This window comes from Camellia sinensis, chromosome 11 (genome assembly GCF_055761805.1).
Source record: "Camellia sinensis isolate YWXY chromosome 11, ASM5576180v1, whole genome shotgun sequence".
In the NCBI taxonomy this organism is placed as follows: domain Eukaryota; kingdom Viridiplantae; phylum Streptophyta; class Magnoliopsida; order Ericales; family Theaceae; genus Camellia; species Camellia sinensis.
Window position 1 is genome coordinate 42,136,197 of NC_138971.1, and position 9,393 is coordinate 42,145,589.

The 9,393-nt window shown below is 46.6% G+C and overlaps 1 pseudogene; it reads right to left on the reverse strand.

Moving 5' to 3' along the window:
* Positions 1-4,861, reverse strand: part of LOC114255832 (uncharacterized) — a 40,318-nt pseudogene extending 35,457 nt beyond the window's left edge.
* Between the last annotated feature and the right edge of the window lie 4,532 nt (positions 4,862-9,393).

Here is a 9,393-nt window from a genome sequence, read left to right on the forward strand (position 1 = left end):
TCTCGGGATGCATAAGCTGTGTGTTGATGCCGAAGAATCGAAGCGCCTGATGGAGGCCATCCATAGAGGAAAGTGCGGAGCACACATGAACGGGGTGATGCTAGCCTGGAAGATCCTTAGACCGGGTTACTACTGGTCCACCATGGAGGAGGATTGTATTGGCTTTGTCCGGCGATGCCACAAATGCCAAATCCATGCAAACCGCATGAACATTCCGTCTTCGAAGCTATACAACATGCCTTTGCTATGGCCATTTTCAGTCTGGGGGATTAATGTGATTGGGGCTATCACTCCGAAGGGGTCCAATGGGCATGAGTTCATTCTGGTCGCGATAGACTATTTTACGAAGTGGGTTGAGGCCCAGTCTTATGTGGTGTTGAAGGCATCGCATGTTGCTAAGTTCATCAGGAACAATACCATCTGTCGCTACGGGGTCCCGAACGAGATTACTTCAGATAATGGTTCCCACTTCAAGAAGGAAGTGATCGACTTGTTGGACAAGTACAACGTGACTTTTCATAAGTCATCTACATATCGGCCGCAGACCAACGGAGCAATCGAGGCTACCAACAAGAACATCAAGCACATTTTGCAGAAGATGGTGGAAACCTACTGGGATTGGCCAGATAAGCTGCCATTTCCTCTGTGGGGCTACTGGACTTCAATTCGAACTTTTACAGGGGCAACTCCGTATTCCTTGGTTTATGGGATGGAGGCTATTCTGTCTATCGAAGTTGAGGTTCCGTCATTACAGGTATTGGCTGAGTGTCAGATAGCTGAGGCAGATTGGCAGCAAAGCAGGTTCGAAGAACTCATGCTGTTTGACGAGAGAATGCTAAAAGCACCGTACCATGTTTAGGGTTATCAACGACGAATTGCCAGGGCTTTCAACAAGAAGGTTAAGTCCAGGAATCTAAAAGAATGAGATTTGGTGCTCAAAGACAACCGAGCTCCCATACACGACCCTAGGGGCAAGTTCAGACCCAATTGGACTGGTCCTTACATCATCAAGTCTATCTGGTCGGGTGGAGCTGTCGTTCTGATGGACCTAGATGGCCTAGAGTTCTCCCAACCGATCAACATAAACAAGTTGAAAAATACTATCCCTGAGTGGCTCGCTAGGCCGAAAACCCGAAAGGGCAACGTAGGCAAAAGTTAGATCATGAAAAATTTGAAATTATAAAAACTGAGCTCTCAAGGTTGAAAACCCAGAAAGGGCGGCCTTGGCAAAAGTTGGAGCGCAAAAGGAGAGTGTTAATACACGAGTGAACTCGAACCGAACTACGTAGGGCTTGATTCCAATCTTTGGGATACGTAGGTAACTTCATCCTAAAGTCCAGCCATAAACACTTCCCCGATCAACTTTGTCTGTGTGATCTTGTTTGGTCATCTTGTCTATTCTGCATTCAAGAGCTCGGTTATGATCTCCAGTGCAGTGCTATTCAGACTAGGGGCAACTTTCCAGTTACTAAGGATCCGGGGTTGTACATCTCAGTGATAGATCTCGAGCATGTCTAGTTGTGATCCATATCGAAAATGGTTTTGAAAAGTTTTAATAAAAGTTGATTTCGCTCAAATTAATCTTTTTATAACTTAGACCATTTTTGGACCAAACGGAAAATTTTCAATACCCACAACCTTCAATCACATTGATTTCAATACAGAGTTCTCCTACTCTTGAATACAAATTGAAGTTGCTTTTTATTACATTCATAAAGAAAACTTGAAAGTACTGATTAAAGCAAATAAATTCGGGGCATAGTCAGGTGTTCCTGCGTCCCCTCCCAGAGCTTGTGGAAGTCTCTGATGCCAAAGTGAGCCCGATCTGCGCCTCCTCATCAAGCCAAGCTATGCACTCATCAGAGAGGGTGCAACTGAAAGTGGGAGCGGGGGCCAAAAGCTCTCTCGTCCTCCATGCTGTGGCATACCGGACTAGCTATGCGCCTCAGACCAGAAATGTAGCAGGGTACTCTATCCCCTCTGCCGGGAAAGTCTGATCATGTCCGAACTGGCGCTGAAATCAGAACGGGAAGTAAAAGACACAGTGTGTCAGGCCAATCAACTAAATCCCGGGCTGGCGAGTCATACTGTAGCTCATCGCCAGTAAATTAAGCCAAGGGCAGTGCCAGGCAATGTCAAGAGCAGACAAACTGCGCATCCAGTCGCACCACCATCCCTCATCAGGGGCATCGACTAAACGTTGCCAGAAGAAATAGCTACGAGCTGAATATGCCGGGCATGAATCCACTACTCTCAACTTGTCCATCAACCATATCTGGGGAGGGATGAAAAGTGAGAGATTAAAGAATAGAGAGGTGTATATTGAGAGAAAAACTGAGAAAAGGGTTTTGAGAGAAAAATCGAACTTGAGGGCTGAGTGATGTGAGAAATATATGTGAGATAGGGTGGGAAACATTACCTACTGCAGTAGTGGACTCCCCGCGAATCTAGTCATCTCCCGGCAATGAAAAGCGTCTAAACCCATCAATGTCTCAGCTAGTGTCATGGCGATGCAGCTCTTACCCTCTTTTAAACCCACGGCGACCTCAATCAAACGAGTACTAAACCCACCGGAGCCTGGGGCAAGCAAGAAATGAGACAATAAGCACAAGCAAAACGCATGTCGCCGATAACCCTGCCAATGATGATCGACGCGGTCACCGGCATCAGAAAGCCGACGAATCAAGCTCGGAATGTCCAGCTCTCCATCGTGAATCAATGACCGAGCATCATGCAAAGTAAGCCCACACATCCGTCCTAAGGCTTGGACGTAGCCGAAGCGGAATTGAGGTAAGATTTCTTCATCGCGCTCGGATTCCATTAAAGCTTGGAAGTCCTCGAAGGTAGGACACATCTCTTGTCCGCCAAAGCTAAAGACGTGTGTTACCGGATTCCAAAACCTTGCTGTGGCATGGAGGAACGGAAAACGTAGAGGGGTGCGATTCAACGTGAATAGTGCATTTATGCCAAAGCCCCGGAAATTCAGCTTTTCCGAGCCATCCAAGTTGGCAATCCAATTTGTGAGATCTTGGACAAGAAATGCTTCCATTTGGTGCAAAAATTGAGCTGAAATGGGAAAACTACGAAACTGGGGCTTTTGTAGAAGATAAGGTGTTGAGTGGAAGACAGGTGTCAGCATTCTGGAGGTGCTTGCCATTTCTGGCCGATCGGCCAAAAAAATTGCCGACCGACCATCTTTTTTGGTCGATCGGCGAGTAATAATGGCCGATGGCCATTTCTTGTGGCCGATGGCCTCTCACTTTGGCCGATGGCCTCTCTTCTTGTTCTCTGAGCTGTCTATGTGTTGAAAATGTTGAGAACTTGTGACTGGTTCCACTCCCAATGCCTTTCGATGATGATTTTGCGAAGTCGCGCCTGTGTCACTTCAATTTGTTTATCGAGTTGTTTTTTTACTTATCGAGTTGTATTTACATTTGGTTAGCTTGTCAAGTTCTTTGTTTTGCTTATCGAGTTGTTTTGTTGTTAACTGGTTCACTACCTAATTAATGCAATATGAGTGTTTAGTTTTCAAAACAAAAGTTCAATCTCATTTACATTGTTATGTAATGCGATGTGATGCGATGCGATGCTCAAAATGTACAAATGTAACACTTTTTCAACAAAAGCAACTGTTTCATTTCATCATATTTTCTCTTGCAAAAGTACAAAGTTTTGAAGAAAATAAAACCTGCCTGAGGCAGTACAATGTGCAAAACTACTAGTAAAAAGAAAAAAAAAGAAAAAAAGAGAAAAGCAGCAAAATGTCTGGATCAGTGCCAATCGCCTCATGTACGGGAGTCCGTCCTCGTCCTCTTCTTGGACGAAGGTCCTGGATCGCCATCATCACCTCCGCTGTCTGAGTCATCTCAAGCCTCATCCTGAGACGACCTTACCTCTGCATCAAACTCGTCATCATCAGGGGAAGGCTCCCGTGAACTACCCTTGGCGCGAGTACGCCTGTGTCTGCCTCGGCTGTGGATCGTCATCTCCCGTTTGGCTCCCCCTGCTGCTCTGGCAGGTGCTGAAGGTCCTGCTGAAGCAACTCCTGCGGTCGGTTTCTGAAATGGGGCCTGAAAAGAACAATTGGCAAACGCATCAGTTATACTATGCAAAGTCGAGTGCGAACACCGAATACAGTGTATGAGTACAGTGTGTGAATGCTGTGAGCAGTGTATGAATGCTATGAGTACCGTATCAGTGCTGTGAGCAGTATGCGAGTTACAGTGTATCAGTGCCGTGAGTGGTATGAGAGTGCAGTGTATCAAGTGCCGTATTGATAATGTGATGTATCAGATCAGTATGGAACAGAATGTGCAAAGTTTTGGGACTGGGGCTGAAGGAACTTACCGGGATACCATAAATGGTCAGTAGGTCTATGCTCCTTTGCAGCATCCCCATCACCGAGGTCATCAGCTCCAGAGACTGATTGGTGTACTCAATGAAAGCCTGTAAAAGTGTTGAAGTCATTAGTATTCTGCAGGATATCAAATGAAATGAAATGATTGCACATAATGAAAAGTATAGTAGCACATACCGGGGTCAAGCTGCGAACTCCGACAAGCTCATGATCAGCCGGAGGAGGAGCGATGGGTATCTGATAAGTCTCCCCACCCTGTCCTCAACATGTCATGGTGGTGGGCAGCTCTGGCCACCCAACTCCCTGCCCCTTCCGGGACCCACTCCTATCACGGGCCTGAGTCGCCCTCGGTCCTCCTGCTCCTCTCACAGGCGCTGCAGGCCTCTCCCTCTCAACTCGGCGAGCACCGATCAGAGGCCGCATGAGATAAGCCTGGATGAACTCGGTGTAGTCGCTCTCATCTCTGAAGAAGTCAGAGTCCCAACCGATTGTGTAGTCCATCATCTCCTCTTGGGTGTACCTCTCGGTGGCCCTCGTGTGGGTGGGAGGTGGTCTCGGGACTATCTGCTCGGGCAAGCCCAGGGTTTGCTACAGGAAGCGCTCTCTAAAATACCATGCCCGGCAGACCGGACCCTCTAGCAAAATCCTGAACCGGGTAGTCTCCCGAGCACCGGCATACTGATCTCTCACAACCTCCGGCAACGCGGCCCAGGGCTACTAGGTGATTTGCTAATGACAAGATATACAGTTTGTTATCTGTTATTGAAAGTACAATGCAAAGCGAAGCTCAAATAAACTGTAATGTTTGAAATACCTTTGCTGCGGTAATGGTATCGAAGTATTTGTGAAAAAACAAGAAAGACTCTCGCGGCCTCCGCTTGTATCTCACATCGTATCGATGAGAGTATGGGACAGCGAGGGGCATCTCTACATCCAGCACTGGAGCAAGCCTCGGAAAGTAGGCATACACCCACAACTGTAGAATGTAACAGGGTAAGAATCAGTATGCTTATCAGTAAGGCAGTATGCAGATAAAGCAGCAATCAGAGAATGATGTGCAGTGTATTGTGCAGTGTGTCAAGTGTATTGTGCACTGTGTGCAGTGTACAGCCAGTGTAAAGCAGATTGTGTGTGTGTAGTGTGCGTGGTGTACAGATAATGTAAAGCAGAACTGTAAAATAGAAACGGAAGGTGTACCTCCCAGGCTCGCCAGTAGCCTCCGAGCAGATGTCCGCTACGGCGGGACGAAGAGCTCATGTATCCGTAGAGTGTGGCCAAGCCTGCACCCTCCCAATCGTAGTGCCGGATCCGCATTACATCTACCATTGCACTCAGCAAATATAGGGCAACAATGTTTGCCCGGTCGGCAAAGAAAATGGTGCCCAGCAAGAACATGATGAATCCTCGAGCATACTGCTCGACCTCCTCGCGGGTCGTCGACGTTTGTATTCTGAAATGGTCCTCGAACCAAGAATACCTCATGAACCCTGGCCGGGAGAGAGGTGGCCAAGCGCCAAGTAAGTTGATTTGGGCGGCATCCCACTCGTCCATGTCAGTATCGAAAGGAATCGGATCACCCCCTCCTCTGATGCCGATGAGCATTGAGAAGTCGAATGGAGTCATCGTCATCTCCCCTTGCAGTGAAAAGGTAGAAAGAATCGGTGGTGTCCCACCACCGATCCACCAGAGCACCAAGAAGGGGCCTACTCGTAGTAAGGCGCGAGAGTCCTATACCGAAGATGCTGAAGCCGGCCTAGTCGACGATGTGGCGAACCGCGTTGGACAACTCCAGGTACCATCCTCAGGCAATGGTATTCCCATACCCCCGGAAGGCATGGGAATCTCCCTGTGTTCAAGACAAACAGTTGCGAAGCAATGTTAGAAATACAGTGTTTGAATGCATTCAGAATTGATGAAAATGCAGTGTGTGTGCATGTGTTCGAGTTTACACAGATATCGGGTGTGAGTTTGCTCACGATGAACTAAACATGTCATGTATCAGTGTGTTTCAGTTAATCAGTTACAGAACAGTACTGGCTATCCGAAGCGTACCATCTACATTACAGAAAATAAAAGAGGGAAAGAATGTACCTCAGCAGCGCCGTAGGAAAGGTGCGACTCCAGCTTACGTAGCAGGAGCTCCAATGGCGCACCTCGCGCGTAGCTCCTGAACTGACGGATGCTATCAGGAGGCAGTATGTGTATCACCGGCCAATATGTCGCCGGGTCGAATGGTCGAATGCTAAGAGGTAGGAGCTCGACCTCAGGATCCGTGTCTATCTCTGGGGGAGTCCCACCCCGTGGAATGTCGTCTACCATCTCAAGAAGAGTGCAAAAATGGTCGAGGGTGTGGAAAATGGGCAAGAATGCCAAAGTCAACCCCAAGGGGTGAAAAATGGGAGAAAAGATCGGAGTGTGGGAAAAGGCACGAAGATCAAGGTAAACTCGGGGGAAACAAATCCCAAGTGGTGGAAATCGAGAATGTGGCACTGAAAACGTGTTTCGTTCGGTTCAAAGTGTGTAAAACGAAGAGGGTTTCGTGAATCGAACGTCGCGGGAGGCTCGAAAACAAGGGAAAAGCTCGGATCTAAGGGTGGAGAATGACCTAGAGAGAGAGAGCAAGGATTTTTGGTAAGGGAAAAGTGAGTAAATAGGGTTTGAGGCCCTATATTTGAAGACCTAAGGTGAATGGACAAAACTGCCCCGAAATTGCCATTTTTGGCCGATCGGCCAAATTGTTAGCCGATCGGCTAAATTGTTGGCCGATGAGCTCATTTGTGGCCGATGGATGGCCAATGGCCTCCTTTTGTGGTCGATGCACCTCCAATACCCTTGTTTGGGTCAGTTATGTTGATTAGTACCTTCATCTCTCAAGAAAGTGCAAGAAAGTACACTTTTGAAGCTTAACCGGCCTTCGTGATGACCTCGATCTGTGCCTTCCGTGTGCGGCACTTGATACGCACAAGATGTATCCTTTTGTAAATTGCAAGATTTAGAAATTACTTTGAATACGTTGCATTACGATGTTTTGTTATGTTTGCTTACAAGCGCGCTTGTTATATGTCTTTTCGCTCTTGCATTGAGCATGCCTCGTCTTGCTTTGAAGTTGCATCTCAACATCGCGAATATCATGTCTTTACCATGCTTCCGTTGAACACATGCCTCTCTTTCTTTACACATTGCTTGCGTTGTCGCACGTGCTTTACGTACACGTGTTTATGCTTATCTTTGCATTGTTACACATTGCTTGCGTTGTTGCGTATGCTTTACTTATATGCGTTTATGCTTATCCTTGCATTGTTACACATTGCTTGCGTTGTCGCGTATGCTTTACTTACATGTGTTTATGCTTATCCTCGCATTATTACACATTGCTTGCGTTATCGCGTATGCTTTACTTACATGTGTTTATGCTTATCTTCGCATTGTTACACATTGCTTGCGTTGTCGCGCGTGCTTTACTTACATGTGTTCATTCTTATTTTCGCATTGTTACACATTGCTTGCGTTGTCACGCATGCTTTACTTACATGTGTTCATGCTTATCCTTGTATTGTTACACATTGCTTGCGTTTTCGCGCATGCTTTACTTACATGTGTTTATGCCCTTGACTTGTGTTGTTGCGCATGCCCTCCTTGCACTGTTATGCATCGCTTGCTTGCGTTGTCGCGCATGCCCTCCTTGCATTGTTATGCATCCCTTGCTTGCGTTGTCGCGCATGCCCTCCTTGCATTGTTATGTTTGTTTCAAAACTGCATTGTTATGCATCCCTTGCTTGCATTGTCGCGCATGCCCTCCTTGTATTGTTATGCTTGTTTCAAAACTGCGTTGTTATGCATCCCTTGCCTGCGCTGTCACGCATGTTTTATTTGCGTTGTTATGCTTGTTTCAAAATTGCATTGTTATGCATCCCTTGCTTGCGTTGTCACGTATGTTTTATTTGCGTTGTTATGCTTGTTTCAAAACTGCATTGTTATGCATTCCCTTACTTGTGTTGTCACACATGTTTTATTTGCGTTGTTATGCTTGTTTCAAAATTGCATTGTTATGCATCCCCTTAGGTTGCATTGTCATGCACCCCTCCGCATTGTTATGCGTCACACTTAGGTTACGTTGTCATGCACCCCTCTGCATTGTTATGCATCACGCCTAGGTTGTATTTTCATGCACCTCTTCACATTGTTATGCGCACACTTAGGTTGCATTGTCACGCACCCCTTTGCATTGTTATGCGTCACACTTAGGTTGCATTGTCATGCACCCCTTCACTTGCATTGTCACGCACTTTTCACTTGTATTACTATGCATGTTTCTAACGATATTGTACCAGTTAAGTTTCTTTCTTATGTAGGCATGATATTGTATGTACGGCTCATTTGAAGTTGGCGTGACCAGATGAACCAGACGGTATTGTATGTACTCCGCGTGAGACGTAATGAGAATTGTATAATTCTCTTACATCCTTTCTGCATGAACTGTAGTTTGATTCTTATTCGCTTGCTTAAACTGTTGCATGTTATGCTTCATTACAGTTCTCTTTGCATGATCATAAGTTATGCTCTGCATCATGCATATCACTTGCATCTTGCCCCTGCCTGCGGGCGCATCTCTTTGATTATCTTGTATGTTTGTCTAAGTCTTCGACCTCGTCAAAAATGGGTCGTCTCTGGGCTTTTGACATTCACTCCCATCATCTTATGACTTCCGAGTTCTGTCAAAGAGGGGTAACTGTGGACACCCCATTTTTGACCGTCCTCAAGACTTGGACGTCATCATTTAAACACTCGATGATCATCCATGCTCATGTTCGTTTTGACTTCCCGAAGGTCTCAGCTGCGTGCCTTGCCTTAGGATCTCCCAAGTTGTCTATTTTGTGCTTGGTTGTGGACCAAGGACTTGTGGTTTTACTTATGAGGGAAGAGGATGGCTTGTTGGCCATCCCTACAACCCATCGGCTAAGGCTTTGTGCCATCGGCCATGCTTTCTTACCATCGGCCATAAGTGTTAGCCGATCGGCACTCTTTTTGGTCGATCG